Genomic DNA, 23,629 nt, shown 5'->3' on the forward strand with positions numbered 1-23,629 from the left:
TTTCTTAAAATACAATAAATATAGAAAAGGGTTTGTGAATAACATAATATGAAGATCAGAATCAAGATTAGAACCAAGGGCATCAGATTAAAATGCAGATGAATAATGAATCACCTGTAAGATTAAAGCTCTAATTCCAAATGGAAAGAAAGCATTGGCAAAGGCATAAAAACATGGTTCTAGGGTGGTGTTCACAGTTCCATGAAGGAAAAGATGAAGCAGATAGGAGGGTGGGCCTACTGTATGGACTAGGTACTGGTATTAAGGGTTTTGTATTAGGCAAGAAGACAAAAATAATTAAAAGAGTTTGGACTGGAAGACTGGGAATGATAACTGGGGATAGTGAATAGGGTGGCCTAGGTGTACAATGAGGTCAGCATTTAGCACATCAGGTAGCCAGGACTAGGACCTAACCAAGAAGCTGGAAATAGAAGGAAACTCCTTCATTCATTATTTGACCTTACATTTATTTATTGAATAATAGTAGTAGACTGATCTATAGACCTAAACCAGTGGATCAACAGACCTAGACTAGACCATGCTTAACAGAATTTACAGTTTGGAGGGAAAATAGACATGAAAGACTTAAGTAATAAGATGAGAGCAGCCAGAGACAATGAGTAGGTAATAGGAGTGAAGCCCACCAAAGAAGTGATCTTATATCAGCTACTTGAAACCAGTGGTAAAAGTAAACTCAGTACCAAGCTCACTTCATCCAAAGCATGGATTCCTTATATGTTCTCTGCTTGGGATAATATTAAGATCAATCTGTACGTAAAGCTTACACAGCTAGGACAAGCAAGGATTCCTAGGTCAGGGGAGTGTGTTCACATATGATGGTGTCTGTGCATGTGGGTTTTTTTCCTAACAAGTATTAATGATCCTATAGCATAAGAGTGAGTGATGATGAGGAGGATGATAATGGTAATAATGATAACAGCATATATACTAGGTATTGGTTTAAATATTTTACATTTATTAGATTACTTACTCCCCACAGTAATTTTATAATAAAAATAAATTTATGGTCCCCCGCCTCCTTCTCCTCATCCTTAATTTACAGATAAAGAAACTGAGTCATGAGAATTAGTTTTCTTAAGGTTACAGTGTTGTAGAATCTACGTAGTCTTCACTCTTAACCACACTGCTCTACTGCCTAAATTCAGGTAACCAACAAAAGAGTTGCCCTGCCTCATCTTGGAGCTTATAGATGTCTACAGAATATATTGAGAAATATATATGAGAAATGATTTAAGGATATTCTTACCAGAGCAGTAGCCATTCTAAAAATTATCACAATGGTATATTATATTGTTTAGACATAAAATGAGAGTATTGAGGTAACAGATATCAGAGATTTGGCTCTTACAGATTTTAATTTTTAATTGTACTATTTAAGGGAAAAATTAAGTATTGTGAGGAAGCACTGGAACAATGGAAAAGGTAATATGGAAAGTAAAAAGTTTAGTCTCAGCCTGGTAAGTGTGGCTGTCTATCTCTTCAAGCTTCCTTTCTCAACGGGGTGACATAAGGGTTAATAGGATGACTGTAAAATACAGTTACCTTATGAAGAATGAAAAATTCCATTATTACTGAGATTTTTCAAACCCTGATAATTCTGCTGGGATTTTCTGAACCATGATAATTCTGCTGGGATCTGGTATTAAACAGCATGTAGACAGATTAATCCCAAGCCCAGAAAAGAGCAAACAAATAAAACATAAGTAGCATAATGACTGAAGAAAGTTAGATTGTAGTGTCCAGTCTCATAGTGGCCACTTTTTTTGTTTGTTTGTTTGTTTTCAGACGGAGTCTTGCTCTGTTGCCCAGGCTGGAGTGTGCAGTGGTGTGACCTCAGCTCACTGCAACCTCCACCTCCCTCCCAGTTTCAAGCGATTCTCCTGCCTCAGCCTCCCGAGTAGCTGGGATTACAGGTGTGTGCCACCACATCCAGCTAATTTTTGTATTTTTAGTAGAGACGAGGTTTCATCATGTTGGCTAGGCTGGTCTTGAACTCCTGACCTCAGGTGATCTGCCTGCCTCGGCCTCCCAAAGAGCCCAAAGTGCTTGGGATTACAGGCATGAGCCACCGCGCCCGGCCTGTAGTGCCCACTTTTGACAAAGTTGATTGTTCATGTGGGAGCACGAACATGAAAATTTACTTACAAACTAAGGAGAAACATACTTAACTTTGAATCTTTCCTATTGGTTTCCTGGAGTCAATTTTAAAGTATCACTTAATAAATACTATTTGACAATTTGCAAATTTATATAAATGTATTTTCCTTAGAGTATAAGCATTCAACTCCAATATGATGGTTTCCTATTTTCAGTTTGAGTATATATCAAAATAGAATGTCCCTGTTAGATATCTAGGGAATCACTTTAGGGGACACTATATAATGCCTTACTAAATACCAAGACTACAGTACTATTATTTTCACAAGTGAGCATGGGTCAAGGCAAAGAAGGGCAAGTTGGGGTAAGGATGTATAGGCTGTTAACCTTGCTGCACAGGTAAATGTAAAAGTTCCTTTTTTCTAGCCTCAACATGCTGGAAGATCCTGACTTTAAACTGAGTAGAGAATGTCTTAAAGCAAAGAAACAAGAACTCCTGTACTCTGAACTTTGTTGGGGAGTTCTGGCCCCTTTTATCATTTGATCGTCAATGAATAATATAACTGCGTTTAGCCCTTAAGCCTGTACCAGCTGCAAACGTGACAGATACCTGTCATATTTTAGAACAGCTTATCACCTCAGCCTCTGGAGTGATTGAGTATTTATAGACACAAAGATAGAAACATAAAGCACATATGTATAGGCAGGAGTCCCCTGGAGGTGGCGATTAGGACTAGGCAGTAATTTTAGCTTGAAGTTCCTATGACTTAAATAGCCACTTGAGCTCTGCTCTTGCAGTTTACGATGTCAATAGAACCCCTAAATGAAATTACAGCCTTCTGATACACAGCAGGATATCCTTTCTTTGCCATGCAATGTACACGGCCAGGAGAAATTGCTCTGTATATGGAGTTTCACTAAAGCAGAATTTATCATAAGGCTGCTCTGCTAAAATATCATTATGCTGTTATTCACTGGATAACACATCTAATGACTCGAGGTGCACTTGATAGCCATGTTTCAGTGAACACAGACGCATGCCCTGATGTGAACTGGGCACTCCAGTACTTCAAAGCACTATCGATTTCAATTCTACCATAATTTACACCTGGCTTGTTTTGCCAATAGCTTGAACCCATGCTAACACTGGAACATACACATACAAGCTTTAGAAAGATCAGAAATGAGGTGTATAGCAAAAATGAATGCAGCAAACTTTCCAGGATTTTGCCTTTATAATCATCTCCCTTGATGCCGATTAAATATTTTGCACGATTTTCCTAGTTAAGTTTGGGCATTCCCTCTGTTAGCATTATCCTTTGGTTGGTGATGATGGTAATAAGAACCTCTTATATTTGGACAAGCTATGGACACTTCTGCAGCAGGATCTGGGCGCCAGTCATCTTGGTTCTCCCACTATCTAGCACAATGACTGGCACATAATAGTTGCTCATGATAATCTCTGCAGGCTCCTCTTCCTCTCTCCATTCCAGAAATGCACTGTATATAAAGGACCTTCTCCCTTTTGTCATCTTTCAATATATTTTTCCTGAGAAATGTCCACTCCATAATTTTAACTATTACCATGATTCGGATGATTCAGATGACTGCCAAAGTCTGTCCCTGACATCTCCAGCATTCCTGACTAAATCCAACTGCCAGTCTGGATGCTCCCCTAACACCCCCAAATTAAACACCTTCAAAAGTAAATTTGTAATCTTCCCCCATCCTCCAAAATCTACTCTTCCTCCTCATAGCTTTTCTTGCTTAGTTGTATAAGGCAGAAACCTGGGAGCAATCCAAAATTCCTTCTCTCCATGCCCAGCCCAAAGGTTATTAAATTGTGTCAATGTTGCCTATCTCTTGAACATATCTCCTCCTCTCTGTCTATTCCCACAGTTATTGTCCTAGTTCAGGGCTTCATTGTTTCCTGTCTGAACAATTTCAGTTGCCTCCTAACTCATTTTCTTGCCTCTATTCTCCCATTCCTATAATCAATCCTCTACCCTGCTGACAGGGTGATCTTGTATCACACAATTTCATCATTAACCTTCTCTACTTAAAACCTTTCAATAGCTCCCCGAATGCCACAAGATGAAGTTAAAACTTCTTTGCATGGCAATCAGGGTCCAACATGATTGTTCCCTGCCTGCATCTACAGCATCGTTTTCCTGTACTCCCCTACTACACATAAGTGATAGTGTTCCCCAGCTCTGCCATGCTATTTCTAGTTAACTGCCTTTGCCCCTGCTGGCTCCCTTACTGAATGTTCTTCCTCCCTCTGACCATCTGGGAAAATCCTTCCATTCCCAGCATGGATTTATCAGCTCTTCTGTGAAACTTCCTCTGATCCCCCACTCCAAGATATGTTCAGCTGAACACTCACTGTGCCTCCATGGTTCCTTGAACATCCTTCAGTTACGGCACTTGGCATAATGGTATTACCCCAACTTGTTTCCCTATCTGCCTCTCCTCTAGTGAGCAACTTGAGACCATGTTGTATTCATCTTTGTATTGTAAATGACAAAGCCAATGCCTTCACAACAGCATATTAGGGCCCATGTGATCAGACACCCTTGTCTCCCTTACTTCATCTCCTACTAGTCTCATGCTTACCCACTCAGATTCTGCCACACAGACTTCCTTGTTATCACTCAAACTTTCCAGATACATTCATGTCCAAGGCCTTTGCACTTGACGGTTCCACTGTTGAAAATGCTTTTGCTTAGATATCCACAAAACTTGCTTCTTCACTTTCATTGAGGTCTTTTCTCAAATGCTGTCCCCCAATTAAGACTTCCCTCTCTACCTCTCCACCCTATTTAAAATTGCAAACTTATCCCTGACACAAACACACATGTATACACTCTTTCTCCTCTTTAAATTTTCTCCATAGCACTTTTCATAAAATGCCACATATTTTCCATATATATATATTTTATCTTCTGTCTCTCCTATCTAGAAAGTAACTACAAGGAGAACAAAGATTTCTGTTTTTTTTTAAAAAATCTACTGCAGTATCCCCAACCCCTGGAATAGTGTTGGGTACATAATATGAATTCCTCAATAAATATTTATTAATAAATGAATCAATCTTTAGCTTCTAGAATAATAACTGACACAGAGCAGGGATTCAAAAATGTTTCTTTCCTTTTTTTTTTTTTTTTTTGGTTTGTTTTTTGAGACACAGTCTTGCTCTGTTGCCCAGGTTGGAGTATAGTGGTGCAATCATAGCTCAATGCAAGCTCAAACTCCTGGGCTCAAGGGATAAGGGATCCTCCCATCTCAGCCTCCTCGGTAGCTGGGACTACAGGCATGTGCCATCATGCCTGGCTACTTTTAAAAAATTTTAGTAGAGATGAGATCTTGCTATGTTACCCAGACTGGTCTCAAACTCCTGGGCTCAAGGGATCCTCCTGCCTTGGCCTTTCAAACTGCTGGGATTATAGGTGTGAGCCACTGCATCTGGCCCAAAAATATTTCTTAAACTAAAAAATACATGGGTGAATGAATGAATTAATGTTAAATCCATCTTTAATGATTATAATGAAGAAACAGTCTGTGTACAGTACAGTCTGTATACAGTAAGTTGAATGGGTTACTATTATCCTCATTAGACAAATGAGGATAATAGTATAAAAGCCAAAATGTATAAAAGCCAAAATTAAAGCTACTATACATAGCTTAAACAGGTTTGCTACTCTTTTTCAATTCACTATTGAAAGGAACAGACAATTCTTTGCACTTTGTTCATGAGGTACCTCTAACATTTGTTATACAATTTTGCTTCCTCTTGACTAGGAATGCAATTAGCAGGAGGTGCAAGGTGCTAACACTTTTTATTACAATTTATGTCTTTCCATATTAGGTGTTTTTCATAAAAAAGATCCCCTTTCTTTAATTTTCACAAGTGGATTAGGCACTCATATAATTTTGCCCTTCAGAGCGGTTTGTACATGACTACCCAGGAGGACATCGTGCTACAAATCCTGCCAGAATGAACTGGAAGGTGAGTGCAGCATTCATAGCTTAAGGATGAACAGGTTGTTTGGTGCCAGGTTTGTACTAATGGAGATGTTCTCCATTAGTGTTAACTCCCAAAGGAGAATAAATTCAATAACAAAACATTTCAGTTTTTGGCATTTCTATGGAGAGTTAACTTTCCATTGCTCAAGGGTTAATTATCCATTATGTGAATCACTTTTCTTTCTGTGGCTGCTTACATCTAGGAATTCAGTTTACTAGAGAGTGAGCAGGGAAAATAAAGAGATGAAAAGGAATATTCTATATATATAAACTCCAGGAAAAAAATTGGTTTAGGGGACAGAATTAGATATAGTTTGGGGGTTGCTAAGTTGATTGACAATTGAAAATGGGTAAGATTAAAGCATGTTTTATTACACACAATATTTTGGGTTTTTCTTTAAATTGTTTATTAGGGTCAGTTTGTAGTACATGCAGTTACTCTCTGGATGTGATTCTTGTCAGCAGAATACCATCTAGGGTGCTAGAATGGGCATTTAGCAAATGGTACTTTAGAGGCTAGCTCGACTTGATGCCCCTCTCCTCTGAAGAAGGCTTAGTGTGCTGCAGCTTAATGAATGAAACAGCACTAAGTGATTCCACCTATTTCTCTACTCATTGATGAGAAACAACTGCAGTAGGCTATTTTCAGCTATTATTTACCTCAAACAGGGCATTTAATTAGTGCTTGTTAAGACAGTGCAAATGATTTGGCTGCCAGTCTTCTTGCCCCTGCTCTTTATTGTGCTGTATGTCTGCCCCGCCTCTCTCCTGTCTAGTTCACAGGGCATCCATAGCCAGTCTTCATGCCTTTCCATAACTGACATCAGCCTGACCTCCACGGATGTGGAAGTTTGAGGAAAGGAAGAACAAGTATTGCCAAGCTGGAGAGACTGTTGGTTAATATGATGCATTATAGGTAAGTCTGGTACTTTCTGACTACATGAGCTGACCAAGCTGGATATTCGGTCACCCTCATAAGTCCAGGAAAATGAATGGAACTACTGCAAACTGAAGATCCCATGTTCCATCAGAAATTACCCAAGCATTGTGGGGAACCTTAGCAATCTTAGTAAATGGTTGGAAATGCTGTCAGATAGTTGGAAGATCTAATGTGGGAGTTAAGGAGGCTCAGATATAGAAGACTCTGCCAATTTGTGTTCTAGACATGGACATGTTTTTTTCTTTTCTTTTCTTTTTTTTTGAGATGGAGTTTTGCTCTTGTTGCACAGGCTGGAGTGCAATGGCACGACTTTGGCTCACTGCAATCTCCACCTCCTAGGTTCTAGCGATTCTCCTGCCTCAGCCTCCCGAGCAGCTAGGATTACAGGCATGCGCCACCATGCCCGGCTAATGTTGTATTTTTAGTAGAGAGGGGGTTTCTTCATGTTTATCAGGCTCGTCTCGAACTCCCGACCTGAGGTGATCCGCCCGCCTCGGCCTCCCAAAGTGCTGGGATTACAGGCATGAGCCACTGTGTCCGGCTGTTTCTTTCACTATGATAAGCAAGATGTATTCACTGTCAATGCACTGACATGTAGATATCCATTCATTCATCACCTATTCATTGATCCTCCACTCAGACTGAGCCAATCTGACACTGGTTGGGAGAGAAATTAACAAACCTAAAACACAAAACCTGCCCTCTAACCACTTGCAGTTTCATATATAGAAAAAACTTCAACTTAAAAGCGTATATAAATGCTAAATGAAGGTAGATTTGTAAAATGCTACCAATGTCAGATCACTTTTAATTTGGGTTTTATGGAAAACTTCAGAGAAAAAGTGTGACTTGTCAAGGATATGATTTGGCTGATCTTGAAAAGGTATCAGAAAAATTATGGTTGCTGATGCTAATATGTAAATACAGCATCAAAATATTTAACATATAGTAAAATAGCTGAGAAACTAAAATGGGATCATTTATATATGTACTCAGTCTTATAAAATAAAATGAATTCATTAAACATATGCTCAATTTTAAGATATCAATTAATTTCTTTCTACTTAATTTTAAACTTTTATATATATAGCAATTAATATTTTGAAGCTGTACATAATAGAATTTAGGTTGATAAGCTAATATGTATATTTGCTGAAGGATAATTACCAAACTTATCAGCTAACTACATCTTTCTTTTTGCAAATACTGTTCATAAATATTTGTGTAAACTTTCGGTGTTGTCAGTGTGATAAAAAGTCAGCTACATTTCATTTATGGTCATTATGACCAAAACATTTGACTGAAATCAAAGGCAAGTAAGCCTGACTAGAATTTGGTCATATTTTTAATAGCTGAATATAGATATATGGTTGTGCGTATATTAGGCATTTATAAGCTAACATACATATACAATCATATGATACAAGCAATCAACTCCTTTTTAAGTTTTTAAAATATATGTCTTTCTTAGGGGAATCACATAAATACTAAAAACCATTTCTATATAAATAAGAAAGAACAATTTCTTATTGGGGTAACAACAATTCTGTTATTTAGCAATTTGATTTGTGTATATTTGCGACTGCCTAATTAAATGAATATAGCATATAGGAAGTACTTACAGCTAAAATATGCACGCAAGAAAATACACATTTCACAACATGCATCCTCATTAATTTAATGAAATTAGAATTTCCAGGTGAGCACTAGGAAATTGAGTTATTGACAGTGCATTGTGAAGGCTTATGATCAAGGTATTGAAAAAATAGGTAATATTAATATAGCCATTGAAGCACAAAAAATACATCATTGTCTTGCCTTTGTATCAGAGGTACACTAATCAAATTCTGACTTCTTATATATTTCAATTTAGTCATGAAATTCTTCCACGGCCACTTGGAACTCCAAGCCTTAGCAACTATAAGAAAAATCTCTCTGGCAGATTATATTTTTTTAAATGTCATGTCTTGGGAATACTCTTAAATATTTGTTTTCATCTATTCTCTTCTTAAAGTTGCTTATATAATTTCATATGTAGTCATTAATAACATGTTTTCAAAGTGTTAGAGATCTAGCTTGCCTTCAACGCAGTTCTAATAGACATCCCTACCAGAGACTACGAGACAGTTTTCCTGGGAATCTGGGCAGTTTGAATATTAACTGAGGAATGTTAACCTCCTATGTAGGTCTTGGTGGTAATGGCCTAAGAGCTAGTTACATTTTTTATAATGTATTGTACACACCATTTCCCTTTCAACTTTTTTTCTTTAGAAAACAAGATAACTAATGAAAATTACCCAAGAAATATTATACACATAAATAGTATAGTCCTAACTAACACGAGCTAACTACAATAGGCAAACTTTACTATTAATATAACATTAAACTTTTACCATACTAGCCCTAATAAAACTCTGAGACTATTTTCTATCACAATGACAGCTGATGAATTTAATGTGCCTCACAAACTATAGGAATTGTGATAGGAAGCTGACTCTGTCCTAGAGGCCACTGACAAACCTGATAAGGCTGTAGCAGGGGTCAGTCTCTATAGGAAACTTGGGATATATGAGCATGTATGAGTTCTGTGGTTAAGAATCTGAAGCACTCAGTATAGCAAACAAAATTCCAAAGCTGAGTACCAATGTAATATGCTGGATCGCTGTACCTACTTGGACAAGAGTACATGCAACAGGCACATACAATACACATCTGGTTAAATGTAAAATCATCCATTGCTAAAGCATTTTAAACTTCTAGGAGAAATCTACTGGCAATGTGTTAACAGCAAGGACAACCAAAACAATAAAATAACATCTCTTTCCTAAAATTTAAGAACATCGAGTAAGTGCCCCTTAGGCTGGGTTGTGATTCCTGGAAGTTTCAGCCTATGAGAACCATATTGGCGACATCAAAGACTCCCCCTCTTTCCAAAAAGCAATTCACTTCAGATGCTGCCACACAATCGAATGCTTTTATGGCCACCATGTTTTTTTGGTTTTTGTTTCGTCTTTTGTTTTTTCCATGCTTAATGAACATGCCAGATTCTTGAAATAGAAAGAAGATGAGAAAACCCAGTAAGATGGAATACCTCTAGAAAAGAAACTAGGCAGGGACCTGATGGTAACAGGATAAAAACACATTCCAACAGGAATTCTACTTTTAGGGAGAGTATGAGTTATTAAGAAGGATGTGGAAGGCACATTTTGGCTACGAAAGCTGGTCCGTGGACTCCTCTGCCAGTCTCGCATCAGACAGGATGCAACCATCCCCACTCCATTCCTTCGACAACTTCCCAGAGCACATTCAATCAGTGTCCCTTATATTGAGGACAATACTATATTTGGGTTTAATACTGTGAGGACAGTCATTTAGTTTTCCTGTGGCAGGATGATAAATTTCCTGGGAACCAAATAAGGATTCTCATTGCATTCTTCTGCTTGATACTATGAATGCAGAAGAATAAAGAAGAGGGTGTGACAAATCATATTTTCCAAAGGTCGGGTGTGGGGAGGTTCCCTAACATTTAAAAGCAACCAGTTGTTAGCAAAGTGATCTTTAGAACAGTATTAGCAAGAATGTTTGCTCTACATCCACTATAGATATTCTCTCCTGCTTAGCTAGGCATGTAAGTACTGTGAGCATAATGTAAATACTCAGAACAGAAATGCATGGAAAGCTGGTGGAGTGAAACTCCAAATGAACAATTAATTCCACTTTCACTTCCCCCAACTACCTCCCTGAATACTACCTCCCTGCCCCCACTCACCTATCTTCCTCCCCCCACAAGCATGTTTGCTAGGCATGTCAAGGCTGACATCCATCGGTGGCAGTATGAAACCTATGCCTACAGGCTGCTCCTGAGCATAGCCTCAAGGCTCTGCCATTGTCCGTAGAGTGCTCTCAGTTGTGCCCGCTAAAAATCTTCATCATTCCATTTGACTGTTTGGTAGTATTTCTTTAATTGTATTTTTTGTTTGTTTGTTTTAAAAACACCCTTTATTTCCTGCTTGCCTTAGAGACACCAAGAATAAAATCCTTGACACATCAAATTCTGGAACCTCACCACTCACCAGGACTATGGTTCCTGATCCAAGGAGTGACGACTGAGAATCAGCACACAGTCTCTTGAGGGTGTCCAGGCCTGGCTGTTAAGCTCCCTGCTCTGATTAGTTTGTCGAGTTCACAGTGTTCCAGAGTGCTGAAGCACAGAAATTAGGGAGGGGAGGTGGAAGGAAAATCACTGGAGCCTCTTACGATCTAACTTCCACTAACTGGGAGGAAATGTCTTATAAATAAACAACAGTAAGAGAAACAAAAAAAAAAAAAACCCATCCCGTCCTGCCAGAGGAATGTACATTATTGTCTCCCGACGGAAAACTTTACACCACACCAGAATGCAGCCATGTCTCCTGAAACTACCTCCCTCAAAACAGAAAGAAAAAGAGAATCAAAAAGGAAAGGAGAACAAAACAGAACAAAAAAGATTTCATCCCCTTGAATTCTGTTGGGAAGTTCATGTGAGTTCCCAGTAGACAAACTAAACTAAGCAATTTCAACAGTGTCACTGTTCCAGAATTTTGTGCAGAGGCTGCTTATTAGCCAAATTTCATTTCTTCCCAGATCACTGCTGTACCATCCAGACATTTTCAGAAGGGAAGTTCAGGGAAGGGGGGAAGGGTACGACTGTGGAGAAGAGGAAGAAGAGAGGACAAAGGAAAACTCCTGATGAACCAGAATGCCCTAGCCACGGCCATGATAGAGCGAGCCCCCACCCACCACCCGACTACTGCTTGTTGAGGACTTGGTGATGCGGTGTGTTTTATCTACTTACTCTTTCTGCTCGGGAGGCTGAGGTTCCTACATTTCCAGCTCATGCTGGACTGTACCGTAAGCAACAAGTGAAATGAGTTCAGTGATCTCATTCTAGTCCTTCGACTCCTGTCCACATCACTAAGCGACTGCACAGCTTGGCACAGGCCAGGATGAGTCAGCAGTCTCTGGTCATGAGAGGCCAGGCCTGGAATAGCAGGGGGGTTTAGGTCAGGAGCAAAATGAAGCAGAAAGGCAGTCTAGATGGCAGGGCTCTGTTCTGCAATACACAGAAATACTGCAGGTCAAAATGAAAGCGCCTCATCAGCTCTGGGGTGAAGATTGTAGGACTGTAAAAAAAGAAGCATCAAGAGAAAAAAAAAAGCTGCCTACCAAACATAGCAAGGACAAAACAGAGTACCACAGTCAGAAAAAGAGGGCACTGGTAGAGGCCTGGAGGATAAAAGATGCTCATTAAGGTTTCTGAAATGTCTTTTCTTCCCCATGCTCCCAAACTTGAATTAAGAAATGGTGACTTCCTATATACTATCCTAGTATTTTGGTACTGTTTTCCCAATTCAGTAAGTAGCAAAACAAATAAAATGCAAGGCACTGCAGTTAAATAGCAAGAAAAGCCTCATATTTCATAAAATAATATGAGTCTGATATCTCAAAGGTGTACATTTGGGTTAATAGTGTCTGTATATAGCCTGTATGAAATGGTTAAAGAGGAGTACTCTTTAAGTTGAGCTTGGGTGGGGGTAGAGAAGAGCTTAGAGAAAAGAGAGTTACCAGTTAATGATAAAACATAGGGGAACTATGACTCTGTGACCATATTTCTACTCAATGGGGCCAACATAGACCTTCATTAGACCACCATCAAGAAGTGATGCTCCCACTAACAGGACTTCAAACACTTCTCCCTCTGCAGTAGTACTGTAATATAGCAAGGGGAGAGGGAAAATAAAATAGATAGAAAAACAAGGTTCAACATAAAAAAATTAGTGATAGACATTTTGTTTCAGAGGAGGCAGATTGCTCTATAAGTCAACTGATAAAAAAAAGTCTTGGTATCTGAACAGACTTAGAGAAACCATATCTAGATGAAGATGCCAGGTGGAGACTGATAACTATCAGGAAATGGTAGTAATGGCCATAAAGAAGGAAGAAAGCAATCTCAAGTCACATGATGTAGAATAAAACAGCATGGAAAACAGAAGGAGAGCAACAGACTTCGGGAACACGAGTAAAATATTTCTTTAAAGTCCTTTTAAGAGGAGTAATGAGGACCCACCACATATTCCTAAATGTTGTCCCTCAGAGATGCACAGATGTATATGGGTAAGAAAATGTAAAATAAACTTTCAGCTTTCATTTCAGAGGGTATTAAGTCATCTGAACACATATTTACTAACTGTTTAATCTTGGGCAAATGAGCTTTCTAGCCTCAGTTTCTCTCTCTTTGAAATGGAAATAATATTATCATCCTCATGGAATCATTGTAAGCACTGAATCAATGTTCATTAACCCTTATCTCAGCAGTACCTGTCACATGGTGAACATTCAGTAAATTGCTTATTATTCATATTATTTGATTATCATATCATATCATCTTTATAAGTATCCAGTGAAAGAATCCCCCTCCAGTGTTGTTCCACTGGATTGAGAGGAATCAATATGAAGACTCTAGTAAAATCAGTTGAGTAACACTGCTTACACTGCTGCTTTAAAAAGATTATTTCTGTCTGGGTATGTTAAACATTATACTTGAAGACACAGGATGTTGAAAATCTATTATGTGAAATCCTTGAATTTGGGTATCTATGTTGTCAAAGCAACTTGGAGCCTAACAGTTGTCCAGTAACTAGAGGCCCAAAAAAGAAAAGAGGAATTTTTAGAAGCTTCTCCAAAAGCAACAGGATAAAAGTGTTATTGGCCTTAACCGCATGATGAGGGCTTTTTACCAAAGGGGAAAACGTAGTCCAGTTGATCATCGCAGCCTAATTGATTAATTGTGGGTCTGACCATCTGGCTGATGAATGCTGACACCCAGCAGTGATTACTGTGTAACACAAATCCGGATGTGCTCTCCCTGATGCCTCCCACAATAATGGCAACTCTGAACTTAAGGTTAGTTTATTCAGGCCTCTTGGCTCAATCTCTTCATGGAATAGTGGTTGTGGCAGGGAATATTTTACTAGACCTGGTCAAGCATTATCTTCTCTTATTTCAGTTACCCACTCTTTTCCAACTCTACTCCTACCCACTCCTAAGCCCTCTCTTGTATATAATCACTTTTCATGCAAAGCATTCCATCTGTAGTTTTCATCATATTATCTGATTCTCTCATTTCTGGTTGCTCTGTTCTGAAAAATATTTGACTAAACTAGAAGATCTATACTGCTAGAATGCTATTTCACAGGGGATCCTATTGGGACATTTTTATTGTATCTTATTTGCTACTGGTTTACTTCAAATTACTCTGTGCTTCCAAATAAAGAAAATTATTTTACCTAATTCATTAGCCTGATTAAAAGTCCCACATATGGCCCAAGTTTTCCATGAGATTATCAGAATACAAGGGTTAATAGAAGATAATTCTTACATCTTAAGCCTACTTCTGACCCTCAGTTAGGAGTATCCCATGAAGAAGATTCCCCTGGAGCATACTTTACTGTTAGAGAAGGAAAGTCAGACCCATGTAAATGACAAGGTTCAATAGCAATGCCATCCACAAACCAATCTACACCTGGAGATGACTTGTACATGGTGAATTCACCAAGCAAATAAAACCTGTACATATAAATATAAACCCTGGGGAATTATAACAAAATAATTCCATTGTATTTTGTAGGAATGCACAGGGGAGTAACTGACACAAAATATCTTATACAACCTTGACCAACAAGTCACAATGACAAATCATCCGTTTCCTCTTTTCTTTTCCCAGATTGATTTCCAGCTCTAAATTCATCTTTTCTTTCACTCCCCACAGATGCTGAATTCTTCTATGTTCCAGGCTGAGTTAGTGTTAATTTTCAGTAGAGGACGGCAGTAGCATGCTGAACTGTAGAGTTCCGGGCTGGGAGTTGGGAAATGTTTTTGGCCTGACTGTCAGTAAACAACTATGTGTCTTGGGCAAGTCAAGTCCCTTAACTCCCCATGTCTCAGTCTCTTCATTGAAAAATGATAGGGTAGGACTGCATAAACTCCATAGTCTCTGCCAACACTAAGATTCTATGGTTCTATAGCTCATTTCCTTTTTTTTCTCCCTTTGGCATCAACTGCTCAACAACTCCGCTCATAGTAATCTCTATGCTCTCAGTTACTAATGGAAAAATATGTCCTTCATTTACTAGTTGGTATTTTGTATTTGTAATCTCTCTCTTTTTTTATTTGATGCTAGATATTTTGAGTCATAAACACCAACATATACAAATAGATGCTTTAAATTTGAAGGCGTTTAAGGAAAATAGCTTTCCCATGTAGAATATTTAGTGTAGCAGGGCATGGAGGAAGCCAGCCATCCAAAAGTGGAGCAAAGGGGCCAATTCACAAATGAGAGAAAGCCTTTCATAATAAGAGTCTCCACACTCTTTAACTTAGATAAAGCTAAAATGCTACCAACTTCTAACTACTTTTCCAATCAATCCCAGACACCATCACAGACACTTAGGACTACAAATCTGAGGACCAGCACTGGCAGCAATGCAGTTCTTATTTCACCTCCACCACCCATTGCCAAGTAGGATTTAGGATGGCATACTAATAAGAGCCAAGAGGACAATCTGTCATTTATTTTCCTCCAAACTTTTTGAAATTTCCCATTTGGGCTCTGTTTCCCAGTTTTAATTTGGTAACTGCCATTTTTCAGCATTTCTTTTAACAGGTTACTAATAATTTCTGATACAGGATCTCATATTTCATTTTATGCTGCTAGAACTGCTGTTAATATTTCATCTGCCTTCAATTCAGCTCTGAATAAAGGCTGCTAGGTTGTGATACACTGTTAACACTTTGGTTCTGGGAATTTGATCACTATGTTCATCCAGTTTGTCCATGTTTTGTTAAAAAAAAAGTAATAGGTTAGCTATCTCAGAAATATCTCAGGGTGTGCTATACATTCTAGGGATACTTCAGAGTTTCTTTTTCTGGATCTTTGATGAAAACCAACAAAAACAAGTATCCTGGGTTTGTTTTCACAAATGACTTGCCATTTGCTTCAGTGTCAGTATTCTGGAAGCAGTGGGCGGTGGTTAAGATTCAGGGCTCATAGGCAGATCTAGATTCAAATTTTGGCTCTGAAATTTATTATGTATATCACCTCAGGCCAGTTCCTTAACCTTACCAAGTCTTTCTTTTCCCATTTGTAAAATAGGGATGATAATAATATCTACTTCTATTAATTAATATGAGGATCCAATAAATTAATATAAAGTGCTGAGGATTTTCTCAGTTCTCAATAAATGATGGCTATCATTATCCTAGCATTAATAATCTACAAATTCACATTATAGAATTATTATTTTGCAACATCTTTTCAGGGTCAACAAATTATTTTTTAGTCCAGCCTTTGTTGTTTGCTTCACTATAGCTTACATTTTTAACAAGTCTCAGCAAAATCATGTAAAATATTTAAAAATTTGATATTTAAACTGTATGTACAGTTAGACTAATATATAGCACCATATTATTATTATTGTAGCACTTTTCAGTGCAGCAGCAAATTCTCAAAACTTTTTGTCCATCTAATAGCCAGCCCTAGATAAGGCACACTGTACCAATACTAATCTGTTCTATAAAAAGATGACTTATCATATTTATCTTCTCCTACTCCCAAAGAATATAGATTATTTTAATATTCTTTGGGTATGTGTCAGTCAGGGCCTGTTTGGATACAGAGACCATATAGCAATTTGAATAGAAAGTTAGTTTAAATTATTAATAATAACGGGATTAAAGTAATAAGAGTAGCTAGTAAGAAGTAAAGAATACTTTAAAGAATATAAGAATAACATGGGCCAGGCGCAGGGGCTCATGCCTGTAATCCCAGCACTTAGGTCCGAGGTGGGTCTTCAGCCTATGAGCTGAAGACTAGTTTGGGCAAAATGGTGAAATGCCGTTTCTACAAAATATTAGTCGAGCATGATGGTGTGTGCCTGCAGTCCCAGCTACTTGTGGGGCTGAGGTGAGAGGATCGCTTGATTCCAGGAGGTTGAGGCTGCAGTGAGCTGTGTTCATGCCACTGCATTCCAGCCTGGGTGACAAAGCGAGACCTTGTCTTAAAAAATAAAAAAGAATAGAAGAATAACAAATGTAAGGAACAGCCATTATTTGCAGGGCTAGGACAGCATATCCAAGGAAGAGTCTCCTCCATCCCTGGACTGAGATCTAGACATTGTAGGACTCAAGACAAAAATCTCCTGGACCCCTGGACCAGGATCCAGACCTTGTTGGACAACACACAGCCATAACTCACTGGATGGCAGAGAAGTTGCTGGGGAGCTGCATCAGTAGCACCTGCACTCTAGGGTGCTAATGAAAGCTATTTACAGGGATGTATCTCATCTGAGGCACTCTGCTATAAATTGCCCAATGTGTGTGTACACATGTGTGTGTACGTGTGTGTGTATGGTGGGTGCTAGGGGTAGCTGCTACCTGCCACGTACTGGAGAAGCTACCTGTGCTTCAGCTGCTGGGTACCAGGTTAGCTGCATTTGCTGCAGGAGCTACATGCTGTAAAGGTTGCTTACGTTGTAGAAGCCAGGCTCTGGAGAAACCGTGCACATTGCAGGAGGCTGCCAAAGTAGTGCATGACAACCAGGAAGGAAAATTTCTTCTTTCTGCAACGTCTCCCTACCTTCTCTACTGACAAAGCACCCTCAAACCAGCTAGCAAAGAAAAAATATTTAAAGAATCCAGATACATTTTTTGCAGAGCAGCCAAGGAGAACTACATTTGGAAGGAGGCAATGGGAGGTAATACATTGGTAACTGGCACAGATATTATTATTTGCTCACACACTTCATGAAATAACTCACATTAGAGATTATAATCCAGTATTTTCAACTGATTGCACTACTGTTCACATTTACTAATAAACCAACTCCCTTTGCATAGTTAAGCAAATGCTGTCAGAATTAAGAAAAATAAGAGGCCAGTAGATAAATACCTATAATAGAATATTTTAAAGTGACAGTACTAGTATATGTACATAACCTTTTCCCCCAAGTGCTGCCCACATACATTTTAATTACATGTTTATAATTTACTTAAGAAAAAAATATACAGAAGTACTAAGCTATTGATCTAAATGTATGCAACAGTGATCTCACACCAGAATCTCAACTAAGTGGGTATTCAGGAGAGTCATTACAAACAACCAAAAGCTTTGAGAGAGGTAAAAATTGCCTCGATTATCATTTTTCCTTTCTCTTTCCTTTTCTTTTTAATTAACTCTAGAACTCATATTTGCTTCTTCTATGACATTTTTGTGGAGGGGTGGGGTGGCTCTTAAATAGGTTATTTTTTATTTATTTTTTTTTTTTGGAGATGGCGTCTTGCTCTGTTGCCCAGGCTGGAGTGCAGTGGTGCAATCTTGGCTCACTGCAAGCTCCGCCTTCCGGGTTCAAGCAATTCTCCTGCCTCAGCCTCTTGAGTAGCTGGGATTACAGGCATGTGCCACCACACCCAGCTAATTTTTGAATTTTTAGTAGAGACGGGGTTTCACCATATTGGTCAGGCTGGTCTTGAACTCCTGACCTCGTGATCCGCCTGCCTCGGCCTCCCAAAGTGCTGGGATTACAGGCATGAGCCACGTGCCCAGCAAAATATAGGTTACTGTTTTTCAGAAAAATACATATTTAGAAATTTTTTCTTATGATTCTGGTCCTATATTGTTCTACTCTTAATATTAAATAGAGAAGCATCAATAAATGACCAATTTGGTAAACTATGATACTGTGATCATTGTTAGAACTAGTTTTACATATGGGGAGAGAGTATATTCCAAAATACCTCCCCTACTTTTGCCTAATTCCCTTAAGAAGGGAACAGGTGCTTTTGCTGTATAATTACAGGTAGGGTTTAAAACCACAAACACCTGACATTAGCAAGGAGTGTGGTTGTGAGAGGCTGAGAGCAGAAAAGCTAATTGGGTGAGGAGAGTCCTGAAGAGAGTAGACTATACTGAGGTCAGACCACAGAACATCTTTCTCACCATTCATCCGTTTTTACCTATGCCTGGTCATCAGCACTATCTGTTCTCACTATTATGGAAGGGGTCTACTTGTTACCTCACAGTTGTGTTTTCTTAAAGCCAGTGGTATCCAGCAAAGCAAGCCATGTTGGGTTGTCTCACAATCACACTGTAGGCATCTCTGCCAGCTGCAGGTGGTTATCCTTATGATTTCCTTTTGTTTGTGCTATGCGTGAGTACTGAGGATAAATTTAATGACCCTATGTTTAGTTCTCTCCTCCAACACACATACACACCCCCCTCTCCCCTGCAATTCCTGAGTTCAAAAAGAGATGAAGACAAAGGAGTGTCATAAGTCCGTGTGATTCAGGCAGGCAAGTCCATTTTATTTTAGTTTGCCCTTCTGTTCTGCTGGCTTTTCTGCTATGACCCACTATACTTACCCTGTCGGCTGTTCTTAGTAGCAACATGCCTTTTTAATCAGCCTTCCTGGGGTCTGCATTTGATTACAGCATTTGTGTTCTATTTTGATTCTTTTGTACTGTGCCCTGTGGTGTTCGCTTGAAAGGTGTTATTTATAAAATGAAATTCTATTGTATTGCCACTTGGATTCAAAGAGGACATATAATATTAATGCAGAATGTATTTAATAATATCTTCAATCTATTAAATCAATTTCTTCATGAGAATACAGAAGGGAGGCACATGGGCTGATAATCAGGTAATAAGACTTAAGAATCACCTGAACTTTTCCTTCACAAGCTTTCCTGAAAGCTGGCACAAGAATCATTCTCTTAATGTCAGGGTTTCCAAGTGGAGGAGACTACCTTTCTTCAGCCAGACCAGTGCAGTGCGCACCTGTTTAAACATTCAACTGTGCAGGCCAAACATTTTCCTAGGCTTTTAGATGCAAATTTTTTGACTAAGGAAACTATGAGACCAAACATGAATATGACTTTTTTACTACATAGAAAGATTTAGGTTATGAAGGAAATGTAATCACCTATTTCTAAGGATCTACTTTCAAGATTTGTAAAAAGAAGTATATTTGTTCTCACACTGACTCTTCTCAAAAGCAGGATAGGAAAATTCTAGTGATACCAAGAACTGATGCAAAGTTTCCAAGGTGGCATGTTCAGAATGATGTTCTCACCTAGCAAAAGGGCAGGTTTCATTGTGGGCTGCTGGGCCTACAGTCAAATGTTTCTAGATTAGATTGATGGAGGAGTCCCCAAGTTTTTTCAACTTCTAATTTTAATTCCAGCTAAAGACTGAAACATTGTACACTGTATCACAGCTTGCACAGCACATTTCTTGCTGCATACATTCTACTCTTTCACTACAATTTTTTTTTCCTGTTGATCTATCTGAAATCATCAATGGCTATGCTGCTGTTTGGATAGGGAATAAGAAAGAATTTGGTTTGAAAGATGATTTAGGAATCAGGCTCTGCAGAACTTACTAAAAGAAACTGTAACATACAAAGGAACCTGGCTGGGCAGTCTTGAAATGAGAGTTCCTGGATTTTTACCTGTTCTCATTCGGTGGCATATTATATAACTCCAGAAAAATCAGGGTCCAGTTTTCTAATCACTAAAAGGGGAATAACTGTCCTTTTCTACTTGCACTGGGCTACTTTAGGGATGGATAAGAAAATGATTACAGAATCTTGTAAATGCTTTGCAATGAAGAGGAAATACAAATGCACAATATTATTAAAATGATAGTTTAGGCCACATTTTTGTTTCTCCAAATCTAGAGATGAAAAATAGTAACAAAGGAATAAATTTCTTCCACTTCAAAAATAAATAATATACCCTTATTTATAAATGACATGTCAAACATAAGGAACTAGGATGTGTTGGGGAATACACATCTCAGTTTTGAAGGCATCAAATTATAAGCTATTTGCATGAAGGAATCACATTCATCTCTGTATCCACCCAAGTTCTACCTCATTGATTTACATTATGTAAGTATTCCATTCGTTAACATATGTTGAATTGAAATGACAAATGAGATCGCACAATTTTAGAGCTCGAATTAACTAGAGACCATGTTAAATCCTGTTGCCTCATTTTGCAGATGATACAACTGAGGCCCAGATAAGTAACTTAACTAAGTCCAATACTAAAAATATTACAAGTTTTAGAGGAGTTATTTTAAAGATCTGCCACTGAAAATATATCACTGAATTAAAACAAAATAGACATTCTTCTGTCAAAATAAGAAGCACTATTCAGCTCAAATAATCCGATGTATCCTAACCTAATCAAGAAGGCTGAAGCCTAAAGTAACAAGTAAACATAATTAAATAGCTATAGACCCATAGGCATGTTAGAAATGCCAAGTTACTGAGGGGTGCATATCTTAATACTTTGTCTATCAGCCAGTCCAAATGGCATATTTTTTTCAAGTAAAATTAATGTCTTAACAAATAATAGGGGTGAAGTCAGCAAGATGGCAGAGTGGAAAACTCTACCTCTCATTCTTCCACAGAAATACTGATAAAACAATGTTGGAACCAAAATACCTTGAAAATATATTCAGATTGTAGCTAAGAAATAGAGCCACCCTAGAGGATCCCAAACTAAAAGCAGTTGCATTTGCATGGGGAAAAAGTGCAATTTCATGTTAGAATGTCATATCAGTACTTCCCCCAGACTGGCTTAGCTCAACACTGAGAGGACTGCTTCAGCTCATGATTTCTCCTGTGCCACAGAAAGTGAGATTGGAGTGTGCATCTGGCTTCCTGGCCTCTGGCCTCTCAGAGAACCCTCTGTTGGGTCAGTTCCTATATTGCCTTGTACTGTGTACTGACGCACCTGTAGAACTTCGTTCCCAGGGATGCGTAGGAGCAAAGAAATGAGGAGGGCAACTCCTTACAGTTAGAGCTGCCTTGCAAGATTTGGAATGGGGCAGAACTGAGGTTATTCTTAGATGATGTAGGAAAGGGAATGAAGGGGGCCTTATTCTCAGCATTTCAGAGTTCCCTCTGTGAAGCCAGTTTCCATTTCACCTTGTACTGAGCCTTGTACGACCATTAGAACTTGGTTCTGAGGGATAGTTAGCAAAAAATAAAAGGAGCAGGCATCCCTTTGCAGCTAGCACTGCTCTGTATAATAAGAAAAAAACATAGAACCAAGCCTTTTCCTTGAGAAGGCAAGGAAAGAAGTGTAAAGGGCCTTGCCCCCAGTCTTAGATTGTGCTCCCCAAGGTGTATGTCTCTATCTTGTCTCATATTAAGCACCATGAACTGGTAAAGGTCTCTACTCATCAAAACTCGTCTATAAAGACTGGGAAAGGTAGCTGCTACTTCAAATATACAGATCACAAAGAAAATCTACAAGGAACACAAAGAGTCATCTCCAATAACCATCCTGAAAGAAACAGAGATCCCTGAATTAACTGACAAAGAATGCAAAATAAATGTCTTAAAGAAGCCCAGTGAGTTACAAGAGAACACTGAGAGATAGCTAAATAAAATTAGGAAAAAGATACAAGAACAAAATGAGAAGTTAAATAAAGAGATAGAGACTATTAAAAAGAACCCAATAGAATTACTGAAGCTGGAGAATACAAAAATTGAACTGAAAGATTCACTAGAGGAGTTCAAAAGCAGACCTAATCAAGCAGAAGAAAGAAACAGTGAACATAAAGACAGATCATTTGAAATTATGTAGTCAGGAGCACAAAGAAAAAACAAGGACGAAAAGTGAGGAAAGCCTAAGTGACTTATGGGACTCCAACAAGTGAATTAATAAACACATTAGGGAATTCTGGGGAGAAGAGAGGGAAAGAGGTAGAAAGCCTATTTAAAGAAATAATGGTAAGGAACTTCCCAAATCAGGGGAGAGAAATCAACATCCAGATTCATGAAGTCCAAAGAACTCCAAAGATCTACACCAAGACCCATTATAATCCAATTGTCAAAAGTCAAAGACAGAATTTTGAGAGAAACAAGAGCGAAGCAACTCATCACATTCAAAGGAGTCCCCATAAGACTGTCAGCAAATTTCTCAGCAGAATCCTCACAGGCAAAGAGAGAGTAAGATGACATATTCAAAGTACTGAAGATCAAAAAACAACAACAACCTGTCAACCAGGAACGCTATACTCAGAAAAGCCATCCTTCAATAATAAAGAAGAGGTAAAGACTTTCCTAGACAAACATGCTGAGGGGTGTTCACCATCACTGTACCTGCTTTGCATGAAATGCTACAGAAAGTTCTTTAAGCTGAAATGAAAGGATGTTGATTAGCAGCATGAAAAGATGAAAGTATAAAACTTGCCAATAAAGTCAAGTATATAGTCAAATACTAGAGACCTCTAGTACTCTAATGATAGTGTGTAAATCACTTTCAACTCTGGTATAAACATTAAAAGACAAAACTATAAAAGTAATAACATGATTTGTTAATGGATACACAGTATAAAAAGACGTAAATTGTGACACCAATAACATGAAGTGTGTATATAGGAGAAGTAAAATAGTAGAGATTTTGTATGTGATCAAATTTAAGTTGCTATCAGCT

At 38.4% G+C, this 23,629-nt stretch overlaps 1 protein-coding gene across 47 annotated transcripts in view; it reads right to left on the reverse strand.

Annotated features, from left to right (window-relative positions):
- ZBTB20 (zinc finger and BTB domain containing 20) overlaps positions 1-23,629 on the reverse strand; it is an 830,234-nt gene that overhangs the window by 298,357 nt on the left and 508,248 nt on the right. For 2 of the 47 annotated variants that reach the window (XM_063602535.1, XM_063602543.1), the window contains exons 1-2: positions 11,919-12,417; positions 11,158-11,285 (exon numbers count right to left, since the gene is read on the reverse strand). The exons of 43 other annotated variants lie outside the window; for them this stretch is intronic. The gene's annotated coding sequence lies outside the window, so the exon portion shown is untranslated. Of the gene's footprint in view, positions 1-11,157; positions 11,286-11,918; positions 12,418-23,629 lie in introns of those variants that run through there. 2 more of the 47 variants (XM_055110300.3, XM_055110302.3) reach the window with 1 other exon arrangement.

Source organism: Pan paniscus, chromosome 2 (genome assembly GCF_029289425.2).
Source record: "Pan paniscus chromosome 2, NHGRI_mPanPan1-v2.0_pri, whole genome shotgun sequence".
Classification (NCBI taxonomy): domain Eukaryota; kingdom Metazoa; phylum Chordata; class Mammalia; order Primates; family Hominidae; genus Pan; species Pan paniscus.